General features: G+C 39.1%; 1 long non-coding RNA gene and 1 pseudogene across 2 annotated transcripts in view; one reads left to right on the plus strand and one right to left on the minus strand.

Annotated features, from left to right (window-relative positions):
• Positions 1-23,257, plus strand: part of LOC309822185 — a 64,036-nt gene that overhangs the window by 35,607 nt on the left and 5,172 nt on the right. The window lies entirely within an intron of this gene.
• LOC309821796 (lysine-rich nucleolar protein 1-like) lies at positions 11,934-13,289 on the minus strand (annotated as a pseudogene). Its single transcript has one exon. The product of its transcript is annotated as a lysine-rich nucleolar protein 1-like (transcript).

Consider the following 23,257-nt stretch of genomic DNA (forward strand, 5'->3'; position numbering starts at 1 on the left):
TCATCTTTATTATTTCTTTCCTTGTGCTAATTTTGTGCATAATTTGTTCTTATTTTCTACTTACTTGAGGTATACATTTAGGCTGTTCATTTGAGAACCTTCCATTTTCTTGTATATACACTTATAGCTATAAACTTCTCTTAGAACTCCTTTTGTATCATCCCATAAGTTTTGGTATGTTGTGTTTCTGTTTTCCTTTTGCTTAAGATACTTGATTTCTCCCTTAATTTATTTCTTTATCCATTAGTGTTCAGGAGACTGTTTTCTAATTTCCTTGTATTTGTAATTTTTATAGTTTTCCTCCTATTCTTTCTTTCCATATATTGTGGGGTTTTTTTAAATTGATGTAGTTGATTTATGATATTTTGTCAGTTTCAGGTATATAGCATAGTGATTCAGACAATTTCTTCTGATTGCATTCCATTATAGTTTATTACAAAATAATAAACATAATTCCCAGTGATGTACAGTAAATAGTTGTTGTTTATAATTTTATGTGTAATAGTTTGTATCTGTTAATCCTACACTCCCAATTTGTCCCTCTCTCTCTCACCTTTGGTAACCATACTTTTTTTTTCTATGTCTGTGAGTCTATTTCTGTTTTGTACATAAATTCATTTGTATTATTTTTTAGATTCCACATTTAAGTGATATCATATACTATTGTTCTTTTTCTGGCAGACTTACTTCACTAAATATATCCTCTAGCTCCATCCATGTTGCTGCAAATATCAATATTTCATTCGTTTTATGGCTGAGTAATATTCAATGGTGTATATATACCACATGTTCTTACATCAGTCATCAACTGATGGACACTTGTGTTGTTTCCATGTCTTGACTATTTTAAATAGTGCTGCTATGAACATTGGTGTGCATGTATCTTTTCCAATTAAGATATTTTTTACAGATATATACTGAGATATGTTACTACTGGATCATATGGTAGTCTGTTTTTTAGGTTTTTTTTTTTTAACTCTCCATAATGTTTTCCATAGTGGCTATACAAATTTACATTTCCACCAACAGTATAGGAGGATGCCCTTTTATTAACAGCCTCTCCAGCATTTATTATTTACAGACTTTTTCATGACAGCCATTTTCACCAGTGTGAGGTAATACCTCATTGTGGTTTTGATTTACATTTCTCTAATAATTAGTGATGTCAAGCATCTTTCATGTGCCTGTTGGCCATCTGTGTGTCTTTGAAAAATGTTTATTTAGGTCTTCTGCCCATTTTTTTTGATTGGGTTATTTATTTTTTCAATACTGAGTTGCATGAACTGTTTGTATATTGGGTATTAACTCTTTGTTGGTCATATCATTGCAAATATTTTCTTCCATTCCATAGGTTTTCTTTTCATTTTGTTAATGGCTTCTTTTGCTGTGCAAAAGATTTTAAGTTGGTTTAGGTCCCATTTGTTTATTTTTGCTTTTATTTATTTTGCCTTGAGAGACTGGCCTAGGAAAATATTGCTACGATTCGTGTCAGAGAATGTTTTGCCTATGCTCTCTTCTAGGAGTTTTATGATGTTATTCTTTACACTAATGTCTTTAAACCATTTTGATTTTATTTGTGTATATTGTATGAGGGAGTGTTCTAATTTCATTGATTTACATGTAACTGTCCAGCTTTTCCAATACCACTTATTGAAGAGACTGTCTTTTCTCCATTGTATATCCTTGCTTCCTTTGTCATAGACTATTTGACCATAGGTGCATGGTTTATTTCTTGGCTCTCCATTCTCTTCCATTGATCTATATGTCTGTTTTTGCACCAGTTCCACACTGTTTTGATTACTGTAGTTTTGTAGTATAGTCTGAAGTCTAAAAGGATTATTATTCCAGTTTTGTTCTTTTGACTCAGGATTGCTTTGGCATTTTTGGGTCTTTTGTTGTTCCATATAAATTTTAGGATTATTTTTTCTAGTACTGTGAGGACTGTCATTGGTATTTTGATAGGAATTGCATTACATCTGTAGATTGTTTGGCAGTACAGGCATTTTAGCAATATTAACTCTCCCAGTTCAAGAGCTTGGGATATCTTTCTATTTCTTGGAATCATATTCAATTTCCTTTAGCAGTGTTTGTCTTTCATCTCCTTCGTTAAGTTTATTCCTAGATATTTCATTTTTTGACACAATTTTAAATGTTTTTTTTTAATTTTCTCTTTCTGGGTATTTCATTATAAGTGTAAAGAAATGCAACAGATGTTTGTATACTAATCTTGTATCCTGTTACCTTGCTGAATTGATTTATTAGTCCTAATAGTTTTGTGTAGAGCCTTTAGGGTCTTATTTAGAGTATCATGTCATCTTCAAATAGTGACAGTTTTACCTCTTCCTTCCAATTTGTATACCTTTTATTTCTTTTTCTTTTCTGACTGCTGTGGCTAGGATTTCCAATACTGTATTGAATAAAACTGCTGAGAGTTGTTATCCTTGTCCTTTTGCTGAATTTAGCAGGAAGGCTTTCAGCTTTTCACCAATGAGTATGATGTTAGCTATGGGTTTGTCATAAATGGTCTTCATTATGTTGAGATACGTTCCCTCTATACTCACTTTGGTGAAAGTTTTTTATCATAAATGGATTTTAAATTTTGTCAAATGTTTTTTCTGCACCTGTTGAGATAATCATTTGGTTATTGTCTCTCCTTTTGTTAATGTGGTGTATCACATTGTTTGCTTTGCATACACTGAACCATTCTAGTGACACAGGAATGAGTCCAAAGTGATAATTATGTATGATACATTTTATGTATTGTTGGATTCAGTTTGCTAGAATTTTGTTGGGGATTTTGGCATCTATATTCAACAAAAATATGTCTTGTAATTTCTTTTTTGTAGTATCTGACTGATTTTGGTATTAGGGTGATTAAAATGAATTTGGGCATGTTCCCTCCCCTTCAATTTTTTGGAATAGTTTGGGAAGGATAGATATGTTGTTCTTTGTATACTTGATAGAATTACCCAGTAGACATTGTGTCCTGGAATTTTGTTTGCAGGGAGTATTTTTATTACAGATAATATTTCACTTCTAGTGAACAGACTGTTCAAACTATCTGTTTCTTTCTGACTCCGTTTTGGCAGGGAACCTCTAGCAACTCATCCATTTCTTCTAAGTTGTCCAATTTGTTGGCATATAACTGTTCATAGTATTCTATTATAATTCTTTTGTATTTCTGTGGTATCAGTTGCTATTTCCCCTCTTTCATTTCTTATTTTGTTTATTTAGGTCCTCTCTCTTTTCTTCTTGGTGGTCTAGTGAAAGGTTTGTTAATTTTGTTTATCTTTTCAAAACATCAGCTCTTGGTTTTATTCATCTTTTGACCTTGATTATTTATTTCCTCTCAGATCTTTATTATTTCCTTTCTTCTGCTGATTTTGGTTTTTGTTTTTTCTTTTTCTAATTCTTTTAGATGGTAGGTTAGGTTATTTATTTGAGATTTTTCTTGTTTCTTGAGTAAGGTCTGTAGTACTATGAACTTCCCTCTTAGGACTGCTTTTGCAGCATCCCATCGATTTTGTAAAGTTGTGTTTTCATTTTCATTTGTCTCATGGTATTTTCTGATTTCTTCTTTGATTTCATCATTGAGCCATTGGTTTTTTAGTAGCATCTTGTTTAGTCTCCATGTAATTTTTCCCCCCATTTTTCTTTCTGTGGCTGTTTTATAGCTTTATACCATTCTGGTCAGAAAATATCCTTGAAATAATTTCTGTACTCTTGAATTTGTGAGGCTTGCTTTTTGACCTAGTTTGTGGTCTATCCTAGAGAACATTCCATATTTGCTTGAAAGTATGTACATTCTGATTTTAGGGGGATGTGGTGTCCTGCAGATATCAACTAAGTCCAACTGGTCTATTGTGTCATTTAAGACCACTGTTGCCTTATTGATTTTCTGTCTGGATGATCTGTCCATTGATGTCACTGTGGTGTTAAGGTCTCCTACTATTATTGTAGTATTGTCAATTTCTCATTTCATGTCTGTTAGTATTTGTTTTATATATTTAGGCACTCCTATATGGAGTGCATATACGTTAATGTGTGTAATATCCTCTTCTTATATTTATTGCTTTATCATTATATAATGCTCTTTTTGGTCTTTCTTTATAGTTATGTGTTTTAAAGTTCATTTTATCTGATATGAGTATTGCTACCCCTGTTTCCTTGTCATTTCTATTTCCATGAAATACCTCTATCCATTCCCTCACTTTCACTCTGTGTGTCTTTTGCCCTTAGGTATAGGCAGCATATTGTAGGTTCTTGTTTCCAATTCAATTTGCCACTCTCTGTCTTGATTGAAGTATTTAGTCCATTGACATTTAAAAAATTATTGATAGACATGTACCTATTGCCATTTTATTCCTTATTTTTTAGTTGTTTTGTAGTTCCTCTTTCTTCATTTCTTCTTTTTGATTTTCCTTTTGTGGTTTGATGATTTTCTTTTGTAATAATTGAGTTCATTTTTGGTTTCTGTTAACCTAAGGTGTATTTTTGATTTGTGGACCATGGAGTTCAAATATGTGAACCCATTACTGTATCTGCTTGCTTTAGACTGGTAGTGATATGTTTAAACACATTCTAAAAGATTTACATTTTCTTTCTCCCCTCCCCCCATTTATGATTTTGATGTCATATTTTACATCTTCATTCTTATCCTTTTGCTGTTTTTTATAATTGCTTTTACATTTTTGTATTGTTTTTAAATCTATGCACTTTTTAATTTAAGTAATCTTCAATCCTTTTATATATTTGCCTTTCCTATTGTGATTTTCCCTTTCTTATAGCTTCTTGCTTCTTTACTATTTGGAGAAGACCCTTCAATATTTCTTTTAGGGTAGGTTTAGTATTGCTGAACTCTTTTAGTTTCTGCTTATATGAAAAATTTTTTACCTCTCCTTCTATTCTAAAGGATAGTCTTGCTGTGTAGAGTATCTTAGGTTGCAGGTTTTTATGTTTCAGCACTTTGAATAGATCATGCAACTCTCTTCTGGCCTGCAAAGTTTCTGCAGAGAAGTCATCTGATAGCTTTATGGGGGTTCCCTTTTAACTGATTCTGTTTTTCTCTTTCTGCCTTTAATATTCTCTCCTTATCTTTCACTTTTGCCACTTGAATTATTATATATCTGTGTGGGTCTGTTTGCATTCATTTTGTCTGAGACCCTCTGTGCTTCCTGTACCTTGATAAATGTTTCCTTCTTTAGGTTTGGGAAGCTTTTAGCCATAATTTCTTCAAATACATTTTGATCCCCTTCTCTTTCTCTTCTCCTTCTGTATCCTCTATTATATATAGGTTGGCATGTTTTATATTTTTCTATAGATCTCGTATGTTGTGTTCATTTTTTTTTTCATTTGTCTTTCTGTCTGATGTCTGATTGGGGAATTTCCACTAATCTATATTCCAAATCCCTTATTCTTTCTTTGTCATTTAGTTGGCTATTCATTGCTTCTAGATTTGTTTTTATCTTGGCAATCAAATTGTCATTTTTTGATTGGTTCATCTGTATTGTTTCTAGTTCCTTGTTACAGTGATCTGCATTTCTATTAATAATCTTTAATTCAGTTAGCATTTGTATTGCCACTTCTTTGAACTCACAGTCTAGTAAACTGTTGAACTCTGTTTAATATTTGTTTTAATATATTTCTCTTGTTTTTTTTTTTTTTTTAAACTGGGAATGGTTCTTCTGCATTTGTGTTTGGTTTTTTTTAACATAACTTTCTCTGTCTCTGTGAATTTAGGAGAAACAGTTATCTATCCTGGTTTTGAAGGGCGCTTTATGTGGAAGCATCCCTGTGTATACTGTGTGTGTCCAATGTTTTTGGTGCAAGGGCTGGTTTTGGTATGGATGCCAGCCACGTCTTTCCTCAGGATGTGCTGGTCATTATCCCCTTGATGTGCTCTGGTTTGTTTTGGAGTATCTAGAGCTGTGCAAGTTGCCATGTGGGCCTTCTGCTTACTGCCTTTTGTTACCCTGTCAGGTGTGGGGTCTGCTCCCCAGTTGTTGGAGTAGAAACCCTGAAGATTTGGTTCCATTGCCCTTGAATGCATGCTCTGGCTTAAAGGAGATGATTGCTGAAGGAAGTGAGGCTTGTGCAGTAACAGAGGATATATTCACTAACCGTGTAGTCATCTATAGTTCTGCTCAGTGGCAGACCAAGGTCATGTTCTTTTCTCTGTTGTGTTCATCCCAGATATAGTGCAAGTCTTTGCCCTTGAGTAGGCTGGAGCTCTGAGTTGGGGAGTTGTGCTTGCAGGAATTGAGGTGGCTGCACTGCCATCTAATATCTATGCTGCCTCTTTGGCAGACTTCTCTCAGGACTTGTCTACTGCACTGTGGAGTGGGCAGAGTTAAGGTGCTCTCACTGGAAGACAAACCACTGCATAACTTTGAGCATGCTGACAGTGGTTGCCACAACCCAACCTGGACCACACCCTAGGCCCTCCAGGCTCTCTCTTTGTAGCCAGATTGAGCATTCTCCCAGGAGCTGTCTGCCTGAGATTCAGCACTTAATCCTATCATGCTCTTATTGTACCACTCCTTGCACATGCTGACAATGGCCACATTCATCCCACCTGGATCACACCCCAGGCACCCCAGTCTGTCTCTGCACAGCTAGACCAAGTCTTTGCCCATATCTTGTACCAGGCTGTGATGTGGAGTGAGTGGGGCTGGGATGTTCATGCCTTTGGATTGGGGAGTGTGACAAGGCAGAGCCACCAGTGTAAGGCTCTTTCCCACCTGACTGTTGGCAAACCAACATGAGTGCACTCCTTGCAAGTAAAACCTAGGCTTCTCCATCCCTTCTGTCTGTCTGAACAAATTTCCCAACAGAAAGGGGGCTTGTGTCTTCCATGCAGGACACCGGGTCTGGGATGCCTAGATTTTTGCTTGACTTGCTCTCTCTTCCCAAGGCAGAGATCCGCCTGTGTAGACCTTCTCTTCCTTATAGATCCCCCCTAGGGACTCAGGTCCTGACCTGATGCGTTTTTGGGTTTTTTTTGTTGTTGTTGTTCTATCCAGTTATGTGGAGATTGTTCTTTCAGCTTTGGTTGTACAGGAGTTCTTCTGCCAGTTTCCACTTCTGCTTAATTTCCTATGAGAATTGTTCCACATGTAGATGTATTTTCAATGTGTTTGTGGGGGGAGGTGAGCTCTGTGTCATCCTACTCCACCATCTTGATCTCCCTCCTCCTCCTGTTATTGATTTCTAGTTTCATGCTATTGTGGTCAGAGTAGATACTTGGTATGAGTTCAATCTTCTTGAATTTGCCAAGGCTTTTCTGTGGCCTAATATATGGTCTATTCTAGAAAATGTTCCATGTATGCTTGAAAAGAATGAGTGTTCTGCTGTTGTTGGATAGACTGTTCTGTATATGTCTATTAGGTTCATTTGTCAATCGTGTTCAAATCTGTTGTTTCCTAACTGATTCTCTGTCTGGATAGTTTATCTATTGTTGAGAATCGGGTATTAAAATCCCCAACTATTATTGTATTGCTGTTTTTTTTCTCATTTTAGTTTTGTTTGCATTTGGTTTATATTTTTATTTAGGTGCTCTGTTTTTGGGTGCATAAATATTTGTGATATTTTTGTTTTACCCCTTTATTATTATATAATGACCTCATCTCTTTTTACCATTTTTAGTTTAAAGTCTATTTTGTCTGATATGGTTACAGCTACCCTTGCTTTTTTAGGGTTACCATTTGCTTGTAATATCTTTTTCTATTCCTTCACTTTCAATCTATGTGTCTTTAAAGCTAAAGTGGGTATTTGTAGACTGAATATCACTGGACCTTGTTTTTTTCTTTTTATCCATTCAGCTATTCTATGTCTTTTCATTGGAGAATTTAATCCATTTATGTTCAAAGTAATTTTTTTTTTTGGTATTGCTCAAATGTTCCCAAGTGGCCTTTATTTCACAAAATTATTTTCATTTAAATTATTTCCTATACCACTTTTACTATATGATGCTATTCAAATGAAAATCAATTGGCGAATTTACAAATTATGCACTTTTAAGTCATCTACTTTGAGGCTGTACACATCAGACAGCATCAGTGCCCAAGCCTGAGTCAGTGAATTCCTAATGCCCTTCTTCCATTAACCTGGACTTGGACTTTCACATTTGGTCAGGTATCCGTTACACCAAAGCAGCCTCTGAACCATATGTTACCTGGCCCAGGTGGAAGCTTAGATTTTCTATGTTCTTGTGTGGTTTCCTCAGCCTGTTACTAAATCAATTAGCCAGTCTCTGAAGACCATGGCCTAGATGAGATGAAGTCTACTACTACTACTACTACATGAAGGATGATGGAACAACAACACAAAAAAAATCAAAAAATTTTAGGAAATAAGGTGAAAGTGAGAAAAACCTCTGCATGAGGCCTGTATTAATTTTCTATTGCTGCTTTAAATTACTACAGACATAGTGGCTTAAAACATCACAATTTTACCACCTTACAGCTCTACTGGTCTGAAGTCCAGTGGGCTTACCTTCAAAATGAAGGTGTCAGCTGGGCTGTATTCCTTCTGAAGGCTCTAGGGGAGAATCAGTTTTCTTGCCTTTTCCAGCTTCTAGAGGCCACCTGCATTCCTTGTCTGGTGGTCCCTTCATCTTCAAACTAGTGACAGCTTGTTGAGTGTTTCTTGCAAGTCTCTTGACTCTTCTGTCCCCTCTTCTACTTCTAATCCTGGATTATCTGGGTAGGCCCAGTCTAATCATATTAAGGTCAGCCGATTAGCAAACTTAATTCCATCTGCTACCTTAAACTCCCTTTTGTTTTGTATCACAACAGATTAACAGGTTCCAATGATTAGGACTTGGACAGGGGGTGGGGGGTCAGGGCATGGAGGCATTATTCCACCCACAAACCTGAACATTTCTAAGTTTGCAGAGCTGAACACACAATTTTTAAGGGGAAAACTGTGTCTATCTGGCAAATACTTTTTTCTTTTTTCTTTCTTTTTTTTTTTTTTTTTTTGCGTGGGCCTCTCACTGCTGTGGCCTCTCCCGTCGTGGAGCACAGGCTCTGGACGCGCAGGCCCAGCGGCCATGGCTCACAGGCCCAACCACTCCATGGCACGTGGGATCCTCCCAGACCGGGGCACAAACCCACGTCCCCTGCACCGGCAGGCGGACTCCCAATGACTGCGCCACCAGGGAAGCCCCTGGCAAATACTTTTGATGGGCCAGTCTAGTTACAGAAAGGTGGCCTCATGGAGGGGCCTAGTGAGCTAAGGCAAAACAGCAAGAATCACCCCAAGGAATAAAAAAGTGGTTAAGAATCACGAGGTGATGGATAAAGGCAGTTATAAGGAGGGAAGGACCTTGCCATAGGAGAGGGTCAGTCAGTGAGCAACCCCCAAGGGAGAAACAGCCAACAAGTTCGAGAACAGTGTTGTTACATATTCAGCTAAGACCTTGGCTGTGCTTAAATACCAGACCTCCCACCCATCTCTCCCAGATTCTGAGTAAAAATCCAAAAACCGCCTTGTTCCAGTGGAGACAGGCTGTGTGCTACACGGAGTCAACTAATGAGGAAAAACATGGGAAACCACACCACAAAAACTTGCAGACAGCTTGAGGAGGGCCCAGGACATGGGGAAAAAGGGGGATAGGTGACTCAAGACAGTGTTGTTTAATTTACGAAAGGACGGAGGCCCAGCTAACTGCAGGGCAGGAGCTGTCACTAGAGCAACAGTGGTCTGCACCTATGAGAGCAGCCGAGACAAGGCTAATAAGTTCAATCTGAGGACACTTGGCATCTTGCCGACTTGGCTGCCCAGCCTTCTCTGCTTACACCCTGCTTCAGGAACAGACTTTAATAAACCTTCCCAAGCCAAGTGGAACTCATTCATTCACACTGAGCTAGAAAGTCAAATCCTATCACACAGAGACTGAAGATACCGAACAGCAAGAGGGGAAAGGCCTGACCACCACACCCTAATGAGAGCTACCACTGTGGGGATAGGTCAGGGGCAATCGCTCAGCCACTCTCCGGAAGCACCCGGCAGATGGCTGAGCACAGTCCTTCCTGACAGTCGAGCAGGCCCAAACTGTAGTGTGATCTCTCAGCAAGATAAAAATGATTAGAGAAGCAGTGGTTGGTCCCTTTTACACTGGGCAAGTTCCTGTAGTGTGGATCAAGACTGGGAAAGATTTATTCCCCTGTCGGAAGGGGATGTGCCCTGAAGCTAACTCAAATGCAGAATCTTACCGTGTAGGCCTCTTCCGTTATGCATCTCAAGGTTGAATCCGTGAAAGGCCAAGTTCACCTTCTGAGGGAAGTGGCCCACCTGAATCACTGCTAACACAGACTTTGTAGGACTCTAGACCTGGCCAATGCTTGTTGGTCAGGGCCCAGGCAGGCCTGCCTCACCTCTGCCCCATGGGACAGTAGTGGACCCGTGTTCATCTCACCAGCATCCAAACCTCAGTCTTCCTTCCTGACTGGCCTGAGAGTCTCCCTCCACATGCCAGGGGCTGGCTCAAGAATGGGTACGTGACCCACTGCTGGGCAATGAGTTATGACAAAGGGCTTCTGGAAGTTTCCTTGAACCACAAGAAGGTTTTTCTTCTTCCTCTGTAATGGTCTAGTGTCTTGATACGCTGTCTGGAACTGCTACAGCCATCTTCCCACCAGCCTGATGAAGCCACCACTGAGGATGATGGGGCAGAGAGCAAACACTCGTTTCCTTCATGGGAAGCTGAATCAACCCCCTATGACAGGACAGCACTCCCTGCCACGTGAGAGAACTGAATTTCCTGGCTGTCCAGGCCTGCCTGAGACAGGATGTCTGTAGCAGGAGTTCAAGCCAAGTGGTGTGAAAAAGGCCCAATCACAACTGATATTTTGGGAAGTAAAATGCTAGGTGAGTGCGGAGAAGGTGGTCACATGTCACTCGGGTGGCTATACCTGGAGCTTTGTGAGGCTGGCTGTAGCATCAAGGCTTGGAAACACTGTTCCCAGGCTGATGAGGCAACGCCCTGTCATCCCCACGTCTGTGCCTCCCGGCATTCGACCTCCTCCAGGGAAGTCGCCTGGGATTCTCCTCCTCATGTTTGAAAAGAATCCAATAAACACGTCCCTGGGAATTAATGTGCCTTCGGTTCACGTGGAGGACTAATCACCTGCTCTCTAAAACGCCTGTTCAGAATCCAGTTAAAGCAGAAAGATGAAATGCAAGCTTGCCACTGGGGATGGAAGGACGGCAGACGCAAAAGGCAAGATGGGTTTAGAAGCACATTTCCCAGCAGCAGAGGAAGCTCAGCCACATCTGCTTGGTGGCAATCCAGAGGCCTCTTTGCCTATGGCTACTCCAAGAAGGGGGAGGGAAAATGAGCTTGCTTCTCCCTGTTTACATTAATCCTGCTTCCTGTTTGAGTTTTAGGCATGTAAAAAGCTTCTGTTTCCACAGTTGAGACATTTTAATCCTCAATGAGTATTCTGGGTGAAATTCCCTAGAGGGGACATTCAGTGTGGTGAACAGTGACATCGGTCTTGGGGCACAAAAGTGCACTTGGCACTTACTGGTTGGGTGACCCCAGGCAATGTTATTACTTCATTCCTGAACTTCAGTTTCCTCATCTATAAGATGGGGATAATAATAGCACCTGTTTCAGAATCATGAAGATTAAATACATTAATGTAAGGGAGACATATGTGCCTGGCACACAGTAAGCACTAGACGAGTGTGAGCTACTGCTATTGATACTCACTGTCTTCAACAGGGATGGAAGCTTCACCCAGAAAACAGTAGGTTTCAGCCACTCACATGTTCTCCTGGTTCCTGAAACGAGCTGCCCTCACCCCAGTTTTTCCAAGCACATCAACATAGTTGTCCTTTATCTCTGCAGGAGTTCGATTCGAGACAACTGTCCTATGGCTTTCATCTGCATAACAGAACCGCTTTGGGGGACAAGACAGGAGAGTTTAACCTTCAAACCTGATTGACTTGGATGCATTCCTGTCAATATAAAAGATTTTTGTCCAGAGCCGTGGAGAAGCCGAGGCCGGCCCTCCAGTTGTACTTCCAGCTCATGGCCCGGTCGTAGTCTTGCTGCAGATTCTGCTGCAGGGTGTCGGCCACCTTCTTACTGAGGGCCACCTTCTTGCTGAGGACCACATTAGGGGGGTGACTGAATGAAGGGGACAGATTTTTAAGCCACGCATGAGTTTGAGAAATTTCAGTTTCTGTTCCTCATTTTCAAAGCCAGCAGTATCCCATTGGCCAAACTGAGTTCCCGTCTGCTTCCTGGTGTCAGAAGCTTCCGTCCTGCCCGACTCACGATCGATCTCTTCTTGCAAGGCCTTTCACCTCACCTGGTCTATGTGCACCTCGTCCGTGTTGCCCTTCTTTTCCAACACTACCTCCAAGTCCGTGTCTGGCTGCTCCTCCCAAGGTTCTCCTGCTACTCTGCTCTCCTGCCTCTTCTTCTTCCTCTTCAGGGCGGGCTCCTCAGTGTCTGCCTGCTCTGCCTTTTTCCTGGACTTCATTTTCTTCCTCACAGGGGCCTTGGGGTCATCTCCTATTGGGATGTATTCTGGAGCTTCAACTTTGACTGACTTCTTTTTACTTCCTTTCCTACGGCTGCTCTCCACAGACCTGGAGAGCTCAGGGTGCCCCAGGGGGGTATCTCCCTCCTGGTGGGTTTTCTCTTTCTTCCTCATCTTCATGTTGTGTTCCCTGGGGCTCCCCTGCTTCCGTTTCTGTCCCGAGGCTGCCTGCTCAGGGACGCCACCTTTCCCAACTGAGCAAGTGTACAAAGCATCCCTGGCCTCTCGGAACCAAGGGTCCCTGGCTGAGAAGGCTGTAGCTCCCTGTGCCTTCTTCTCCTTCTTGTGTTTTTTGAGCTTCTTGCCAGCTCTGGTCACCCCCTCGCCCTGCCTGGGGTCTGGGGAGGTCTTCACCCTTGAGCCAGGGGACACGGACTTTCTCTTCTTCTTCTTTTCCCTACCGAGGGACTCAGATGGACCAAGTGCCTGCTTCCTGGGGCTGGGCGATGGCTCAATCCGTCTGGCACATAACATGGTCTCAGGTTCTAGGGGCTCCTCGCAGACGGTGCTGTGACCCTTCTTTTTCTTCATTAGAGGCATTTTGGGTGCCTGCTCTTGGACCATATTCTTCGAGGGTGATGTGGCTCTTGTGGGACAAACCTCCGCAAAATAACTGTCACTGTTTAAAATCGAGTGTTGAGTCTCTGGTTCTTTAACTACCTTCTTTTTCTTCTTCTTCTTTTTCTCTGGGAGCCCAAGGCCCAGGTCTCCCTTGTGAGTCTTAGTGATCATTCCTGAAGGCCAAACTTCCCCGCCTCCACGTGAGAGCCCGTTCCGCCTTCCAAAGTAATTATTGATAGGTAAGGGTGTACTATTGTCATTTGTTGTTTTGTTTTTGGGTTTTTTGGTAGATTCATTGTTTCTTCTTATCCTGCTGGTTTCTTTTGAGATTAGATGACTTTCATTGTCTGTATTTTGACTTTTTATTCTTTTTGTATAATTACTACATGATTTTTCCCCCCTTGGGTTATAATGAGGCTTATGTAAAATATCTTAAGATGATAATACCCTATTTTAAACTGATAACAACTTAACTTTGAGAGCATTCCTAAACTTTACAATTCTCCTTTCCTCCACATTTTACGTTATTGATGTTGCAGTTCACATATATTTTATATTGCATATCCAATAACGGATTACTGTAGTTATGGCTATTTTCAATATTTTTTAACTTTTAAACTAGAGTTATAAGTGAATTATGCAATATCATTACCACATTAGACAATCTGACTTTGACTATATAGTCACCATTACCAGTAAATTTTACACTACCTTCATATGTTTTTACGATGTTAATTAGTATCCTTTTACTTCCATTCAAAGAACTCCCTTTAGGATTTCTTTCAAGGCTGTTCCAGTGGTGATGAACTCCTTCAGCTTTCATTTGTTTGGGTAAGCTTTATTTTTTCTTTATTTCTGAAGGACAGCTTGGCTGGGCATAGTGTTCTTAGTTGATAATTTTTAGTATTTTGAATATATTATCACATATCTTTATTATAGTTTAATTTTTTTAATCTTTTTTTTTTCTTCTCATCCTCTGTCCCTTGCTATTGTTTTGGGCATATCTATTCTTCCTTGGATACCCTGTAATTCATTGTCCATTCCTGAGATGTCTTTGTTTTTTCCTTCAGTTTTTGTCCTGAGTTTGTTTAGCATCCATTCATATTTTCCTCTTGTTTTTCCAGTTCTGTTTTCAGACTTCGAACTTTTGATTTATGCTGTTTTCTCATATCAGCGATTACTTGTTCAATGACGTTAAATTCATTTTGGAAAGTCGTGTTAGTGTTTATGTGCCTCATATTTTTCATCTTTTAGGTTTTAATGCACCAAAGTATCTTGATAATCATTTTCTGCTTTATAATTATTGGAATTTCTATTAGATGTTGAGTGTCTTTTGTCTTCTGTTCATGTTTATTTGTGTTACATTTTCCTGGAATAGCAATAGCAAAAGGGGAGTTTGGATGACTAACTCAGTTCCTTACTTCATGAGTGCTCTCTAATGTTGCTACAGGGAGTGAAGTTTTTTAAATAAACAGTTTAAAGTTTTTTTTTATTGCTGTCGTTGCTATCCTGTATTTTTCTTAGTTTCAATTCTTTGTTGGTTTAGTAGGATATTTTATTTTTACTCACCTTCTTTTTTTCCCTTCACCATCAACAATTCAGGGCTACCTCCTTCTTCCAGGGAAGGAGTGGTACCCTTCTGTAATGGTTATCTATGGATGCATAATAAATCACCCCAAAACTTAATGGCTAAAAATAATATTTGCTTATGATTTTGTGAGTTAGCAGAGAAGAGCTCAGCTGGGACAGCTTGTCTATGCCTCACATGGTATCCACTGGGCTCACTTATGCCAATGCAATTTGGGATTGAAGATCCAAGATGGCTTTGGTAACTTCTGCTAGGATGACTGGAGGACTGGGGTCTTTCTCCTTGTGGCGCTTTATCCTCCTTATGGAACTTTATCTTCCTAGTGGCACTTTATCCTCCTTGTGGCACTTTATCCTCCAGGAATTATCTCCTCTCAAGACCTTTCAACTTCATGTCCTTTTGTGTTCATGTAATTTCCAGTGGGGTAGCTTGACTTCTTCACATGGTGGCTCAGAGTTCCAACAGGTCACAAGTGCAAGGTGCAAGGACTCTTAAGGCCTAGCTTCAGAAGTTACATAATCTCACTTCTTCCACAATCTATATCTCACAGAAAGTCACAATAGGAACCCGGATTCAAAACTCCATCTCTTAGTGGGAAAAATGCAAAGTCACATTGCAAAAAAAAAAAAAAAAAAAGGCACAAGGGATGAAAGAGTTGTTATGGCCACCTCTGGAAATGTTTCTTAAGTGCTGGGAATTACTTCTCAAGACTGCTGCCTCTAGTTCCATATACTTCCTGAACTCCTTCCTTTTGAGTCCTTAGTAGTTTTTTTTCAGATTTACCAGGGCTTAGATATATTTCCAGTATTTTCTGACTTGAAGTGAACCTTCTACCTCTGGAGCTGAACCCTAATTGACACTATATGTGTGCCACTACCACCATGACCCAATTCCACCTGTATTCACCTCTCTTCTTTGTATTCCCTACTAACTTCACTCTGTTCTGAGTTCCAGAACCAACTATGCTGCTCTTGGATGATTATTTCCTCTTTAAAAATAAAGTTCGTAGAATTTTTCCCAGTTATGCTGCAAATGACCTAATTGTGGGGCTATAGGCCAACTTCAGACAGAGAGACAGGGAGAGAGACAGGGAGAGGGAGAGGGAGAGAGAGAGAGAGAGATTCAGATTTAAGCAGCTACCATTATCCTATCTAATCTTACAGTGAGACTCTCATAATTTCATAATTACAAATCTGAGATTGAAGTGTTGCCATTCTGTGTCTTTGAGAACACGTCACATATTGATATCTAAGTGCTACCTTAAACATTCTTATATATTCAAAATATATTTAAGAACTAGGAAAAACTATATGCAGAATTCTCAGAACATCTTTGATTTAGATGTCCCCTAAGGAAAAAATTTTAATAAGAAAATTAAAATAAAAACAAGAGATGGAAATATTTCCACTGAATGTTGTCTAGATTTTTGCTCAATGTATTAATATATTATTGCATTCCACTGAGCAGCACAAAATGCTTTCTAAGTCTTGGTCAGTCACTCGCCTGATAATGCCAAGGAAAAGAAATCTGCCAGATTCCTGAGAAAGGCTATTATTTGCCAGGATTGCTTATCTTAAAAAAAAAACAGTCTTAAAAGCATTTTAGTATTAAAGTAAACATTTTAAAACTTCACTTATGCTTTTTCCAAGACTAAATTGAGAAACATATAATACTTAGTATCTATCCTTAAACACTATATAAATTTTAAAGTTTCAAATCCTTTTTACTCATAAAACTTTGTTAGCAACCTAAATCCAAGATTTTAAGAATTTTCCCAACTGAATTAATTTTTCTTATTCCAAAAATGAAAATACAGTGCACACAGAAATTAGGTGGTGCTAAGTCAGTGGAGAAAGAATTTTTTTCCTTATTAAAATCCTCCAGGTAGCAATTGAACATCTACTTAGTGGATTAAAGATAACCTTCTCTCTTTTCCTTGTCTAGGTATAGGTTTGGAGAATGTGTGGCCTTGGGAATAAAGGGAATTTGGCTAGCCTGTCTGGAATGTAGGGTATTACCTAGTTAGGTGATGAAACATCCTTAATTGTTGACAATGATTTATTGTGTTTCATTAGGATTAAAAATCTCTCATTACTCAAAAAGCGGTTTGTGAGTCAACAGCATTGACATCATCTGGGAGCTTGTTAGGAATATAGAATCTCAAGTCCTACAGAATCAGAATCTTCATTTTTAACAAGATCCACTGTTTATTCCTATGCACAATAAAATTTGAGAGTCATTGGCATAATCTGTTTTTGAAAGAGTTGACCCTATAGTTAAAACCATAAGAAAGGTATCTGTAAAAGCATGATTGCATTTAATCATAACTTATAAAAGTTTCCTATTTTTTCAAAATAATAAAGTCCACAAATTGAGTACCGTTTAAAGAAAAGACACTGTTGACAATATGCAAAGATCAGGAAGACAGCCTTTGCCTCTAAAGAACATTACAGACTAGAGCAGAGATAAAAAAAATATGGACATAATCTCAGTACAAGGCACTTAGGGATACTTTCTGTAAGAGAACTATGAACTATATATTTTTTATTTTTTTGCGGTACACGGGCCTCTCACTGTTGTGGCCTCTCCCATTGCGGAGCACAGGCTCCAGACGCGCAGGCTCAGCGACCATGGCTCACAGGCCCAGCCGCTCCGGCATGTGGGATCCTCCTGGACCGGGGCACGAACCTGCGTCCCCTGGATCGGCAGGCAGACTCTCAACCACTGCGCCACGAGGGAAGCCCGAGAACTATGAACTATTAAGGAAGGGCAGCCCTGAGAGAGATCAAGGAAGACTACATGTAGGAGTTAGCCTTTGAGCCGGTATTTCAGGTATAAACAGAATTAAAACAAAGGGAATGATGGTGAGCAAAACCTTAACAGGCAGGAAAATGTAAGACATTTATCTAAAACACAGGGTACATATAAGGGAACATAAACAAAATCTAGAAAGGTAGGATAAGACCAGATACATTATAGGTTCTTTCCCAATTTCATACTCTCTTCTCATGGTAACAATCAATATCCCAATGTGTAGGGTATTTAAGCAGTTTGTGGTAAAGGAAATGGATTTTAAAACTAGACCAAAGTGGGTTGAAACTTTAGCCTCACCTCTTATTAGATATGGGTCCTTGGCTAAATCACTTAAACACTCCAAGCCTCATTGAGCACTGGGTGTATTAATTCATGCATGTAGACTGTTTAGCACAGTGCCTGATACATAATAATTACTCCATAACATTATTTTCTCCTTGTGGGTTTTGACATCTTGTCAGTTATATCACCTGTCAAGTAGAGATGTAAAAATTTCAGATGGACCTTGGTCTTCAATATCTTTGCTCTGGAGTTATAGAAATCCCAAGTGGAAGTGGAAGAGAAGTAAAGAATGTATCACCATGTCTCTGTCAAAAGATATTGTAACAATTCCCTAAGCAAAAGTAATGTAAAATGCCTTAGATATGGAATCATTTGATGTTAGAGGTTGTAACTACAATAAGTATTAAGTGCCAAAGCTGATTTCATTTGTTCATCTGTGAAATGGGAATAAAGCCTACTTCTCAAGGTTGATGGAAGGGTAAGATTACATATGTATATTTTTATATCATTCAACACAGGGCCTAACACATAGTAAACATTCAATAAATGATAGCTACGATCGTAATGATGATGAGTACTATTATATCAATAAACTAGATAAGTAACATTTATTCCAGTTCTATCTGAGTACACCCCTTGTCAAGCTGCATAACAAAGCAGAATGGAACCTATAAGATTTGACAATGTTTAAACTTTTCTGTCTCCTTGAGCCCTGGAACTCCTTTAGCAGGGTGACCTTGGGAAGTTTCTTAAAATTCTTTGCTGCCTTGCCACTGAAACCATCCTTGACAAGATCATGAGCAGTCTCAGCAAATCCAGTGGCCAAGTCTTGGTCCTCATCTCACTGAAACTTTTGGCAACATTTGATAAAGTTGGTTGCACTCTCCCTGACACACTTCCTTAGCTTCAATGACATCACTTCCTTTCTCTCCTTTATCTACACTGATTCCTGCTGATTGATTTCAGAGTCATGGCCTTCAATGTAATAATATACAGACATGTACCAAATGTACATCTCTAGCCCTGGCCTCTTCCTGAGCTACAGACTCATCTCACACACTGTCTCCAATTTACCAGCCTATTTCCTAGGGCTACTGTATCAAATTACCACAAATTTAGTGGCTTAAAATAACAGAAATTAATTGTCTCATAGATCTGGAGGCGAGAAATCTGAAATCAAGGTGTTGGCAAGGCTGCCTACCCTCCAAATGCCATAGGGGAAAATCCAGCTTCTGGAAACTCCAGGCATTCCTTAGCTTGTGGCTGCATAACTCCACTCTCTGCTTCCAATTTCATATGGCCTTCTTCCCTTCTTTCCTGTGTCTGTAGCTTTTCCTCTTCTGTCTCTTACAAGGACACTTGTCATTAGATTTAGCGCATACCCAAATAATACGGAATGAACTTATCTAGAGATCCTTAATTACATCTGCAAATACCCTTTTTCCAAATAAAGTCATATTCACAAGTTCCAGGGGTTAGGATGTAGACATATCTTTTTCAGGGGCCACCATTCAACCCCCTACACAACTCCTCTGTGAACTCTACTTTCAAATATGTCCCAAATCCAACCATTTTCTACCATCTTCACAGCTTCCAGTCTACTTGAAGCCACCATCATCTCTTGTCTAGACTCGGCACAACCACTTAACTTGTCTCCCTGCTTCTGCTTCTCCACAGTCTATTCTTTCTGCACAGCAACCAAAGTTGTCTTTTAAAATGTAAATAGAATCATATCTTTTCCCTCTTCAAATTTCTCCAGTACTTTCCCATCATACTTAAAATCCGAAGTCCTCACCAAAGGCCTCCAAGGCCTTGAAGGGTCTGGCCCCTGCCCACCACTCCAAACTCATCTCCTACCACCAGTCTCCCTGATCACTCTGCTTCAGCCACAGAGAGTTCTTGCTCTTTCTTGACTATACCAAGTGTGATCCCCTGGAATCAGGAACATTCTTCCTCCAGATCTCCACCAGGTTCTCTCCCTTACTTATTTCAGGTTGCTGCTCAAATAGCATGTCTTTATTTTTATGTTTTTTCATTACGTTCTCAGGACTTGTAACTGGAAGTTTATACCTTTTGATCAACTTCACCCATTTCACCCACCCCTACCCACCCCTACTGCCTCCATCACCACCAATCTGTTCCCTGTATCTGATATCAATGGTTTCTTTTTCTATATTCCACATTTAAGTGAGACCATACAATATTTATGCCCTCAAGTTCCATACATGTTGTCATAAATGGCAGAATTTCCTTTTTTATGGCTAAATATATTCCAGTGTTTGTGTATATATTTGTGTGTGTGTGTGTGTGTCTATGCCACATTTTCTTTATCCATTCATTCATCAATGGACACTTAGCTTGTTTCCACATTTTGCCTGTTCTGAATAAAGCTGCAATGAACACAGGTATGCAGATATCTTTTTGAAATAGTGATTTTGTTTTCTTTGAATAAATACCCAGAAGTAGAACTGTTGGATTAAAATGGTAGTTCTATTTTTAAATCTTTGAGCAACCTCCATACTGTCTGCCATAGTGGCTGTACCATTATACATTTCCACCAACATTGCACAAGTGTTCCCTTCTCTCCACATCCTCACAACACTTGTTATTTCTTGTCTTTTTGATGATAGCTATGCTAACAGGTATGAGATGATATCTCATTATGATTTTTGGTTTGCATTTCCCTCATGATTAGTGATGTTGAGCACTTTTCATGTACTGTTGGACATCTGTATGTCTTCTTTGGAAAAATGTCTATTCAGATCTTCTGCACATTTTAAAATCAGATTGTTTGTGTTTTTTTTGTTTGTTTCTGCTATTGAGCTATATGAGTTCTTAATATCTTTTGGATATTAACCCTTTGTCACATATATGATTTGCAAATATTTTTTCCCATTCCATAGGTTGCCCTTTCATTTCGTCAATGGTTTCCTTTGCTGTGCAGAAGCTTTTTAGTTTGATGTAGTCCTGCTTCTTTATTTTTACTTTTATTGTCTTTGCTTTTGGTGTCAAGTCCATGAAATCGTTGCCAAGACTGATGTCAAGGATAGCATGTCTTAACGAGGCTCTCTCGGAACATTCTTTCTAAATAGTCTTGCCTGGGCACTCTCTATCACCTTATCCTGCTTTATTTTTCTATGTAGCACTAATCACTACTGGTGTTGTATGTGCCCTTTCTGCTCCTGTATGTCTACTTCTCAAGGGATGGGGCATCGTCTTGTATACCTGTTTCTCCAGTACCTAACATCAGTCTCTGAAAGATCATAGAAACTTCAAAATTATTTGTTGAAGGAATGAATGAGAGGATAGTTCCTATAAAAGGCCAAAGAAGTGAGAGACTTTGGGGTAGAGATGGAGGCATACTAATCTAAGGCATACTTCTCTTTATGTATCTATTAACTTAATCTTGAACTTGCAAAACAGATATAAATAGGCAATGTTTCCCCTCATTTCTGCTTCTCATATTTGGAAATAACACAATGTATCTTAGACATTTGGTGTTGATTTGAACAATGAGAGTAAAATGAAAACTTGAGGCAATTATCTGATTCAAAATACAGGATATTTGTAATTTCAACTATCTGAATATTCAGAATGTTTTCAGGAGGGTTAAAATATCTCAAAAGCAGCTTGAGCTGCCTCATAAATACTACCTTGAAAAAGAGCATGTATCAATTAACATACTCTTTCACTTCTCTCTCTCTCTCTCTCTTTTTTTTGTCTTTTACCAGTTTCCTTTCACCCAGGATTCAGGCATTGCAAAGGAGGGTCTCCTTCCTGTTTAAAAGAATTTACATTATATTTCCATTCCCACTAAAAGCTGCTATCCTGAGATTATGTAACGTGCACTTAGGAGCTGAGTCAACACATGGCTGCAGGCCTAGTGTTTAATATGGACACAAAACCTGGCATTTAACAAAATCTTACTTTTAATTTTCCCTGCTCACAGCAATTAGTCTGTAACAGGGCAACCAGTGCTTTTATTGTAGGTCAACTGAAATTTTCTCTGTCCTTGCAGTGATATTTTGATGGTGGTTCTGTGCTAGATAGATAAAAAGAAATCATGAGCCATGATGAGGATGGCAAAGCGAAGGATGTGCACCCCTACCCCCCACCACCCACAGAGCAGTGGGTCTCAGGAGAGAGTACAGCTATCTGAGCTCAGTTCCAACTGTAGGGTTGTTGTTGTTTTTTTTCTGTTAAGTAATTTTTTAAATTTTATATGAAATTTTTTTATATAATTCTAAAGACAGGATCCAGATTTCAAAGATATCATGTACCTACAATGGGCCTCAAAATACCCAGGCCCTGGGGTGCACCTTTGGTCTCCTCTGTGGGAAGGAGTGTTTCCATGGAGACATGGGAGTACCACTGGAAAAAGCACTGTGTTCCAGAAGCTTTGGTCTAGAGTATAATTTGTACCTGAAACAAATTTCCGTTTTGAATGGTTATTCTATGTGAGTTAGAGTTTATAGTAAGTTAAAAAAAAACCTACCTGGTATCTGCAACTGAAAAACAATTAAAATCAGAAGAAGTAACCTTTTTTTCTTTGGGGTACGCGGGCCTCTCACTGTTGTGGCCTCTCCCGTTGCGGAGCACAGGCTCCGGACGTGCAGGCCTAGCGACCATGGCTCACAGGCCCAGCCGCTCTGTGGCATGTGGGATCCTCCCGGACCGGGGCACGCACCGTGTCCCCTGCATCGGCAGGCGGACTCTCAACCACTGCGCCACCAGGGAAGCTCAAGAAGTAACCTTTTATCAAGAGGTATTTTAGATATCTTAGAGCTTGTAGATACATCCAGAGATTCTTAAACAGTTCTTTTTAAGAATTCTAGTCTTCAGCACATTGGAAAAGGGGTTTAAATCTAATGTTGGACTCTGGCATTTTCTCCAATATAAAGAGAATATTTAGTCAGTATTTAAAATACTTGGAATTTTAAGTGTTTTTTCCTATGATGTTTTTCATAAACTTTTGGTCATTTCATTGTTTCTTCATTTACTATTAAGTGTTATCTTAATTGAATGGGTGCATTAAATACTTTTAGTGGTTGTGATTTATTATTATATAACCTAATTGTAAATTTGTAACCCATTAGTTTGATGGAATTAAATAGATCCGTATTCCTCAAAATTATACTGATTTACAGAAACTGCTGTCTGAACAAGTTTGAGAACAATTTATTGAGTCCAGTCAACTTGTTTTATGATTAAACCCAGATGTTATAAGATGTCAGAAATGATATAAAACCATATGTTAGAAATAAGTTCACAGAAAAAAAAGATAAGACTAGAACCTAGGTCTTCCACATCATAGTAATCTTTCTTTCATTGCACTTGATATTTTTGTGGACCACAGAGATTCTTATTTCTTATGCTAGATGTCAAACTTATAATGCATTATAACCTTTTGTGCATAGAAAAATGGAAAACATATATACACAGCTACATTTGCCCT

Source organism: Grampus griseus (assembly GCF_964374135.1).
Source record: "Grampus griseus genome assembly, chromosome: 4".
Taxonomy (NCBI): Eukaryota; Metazoa; Chordata; class Mammalia; order Artiodactyla; family Delphinidae; genus Grampus; species Grampus griseus.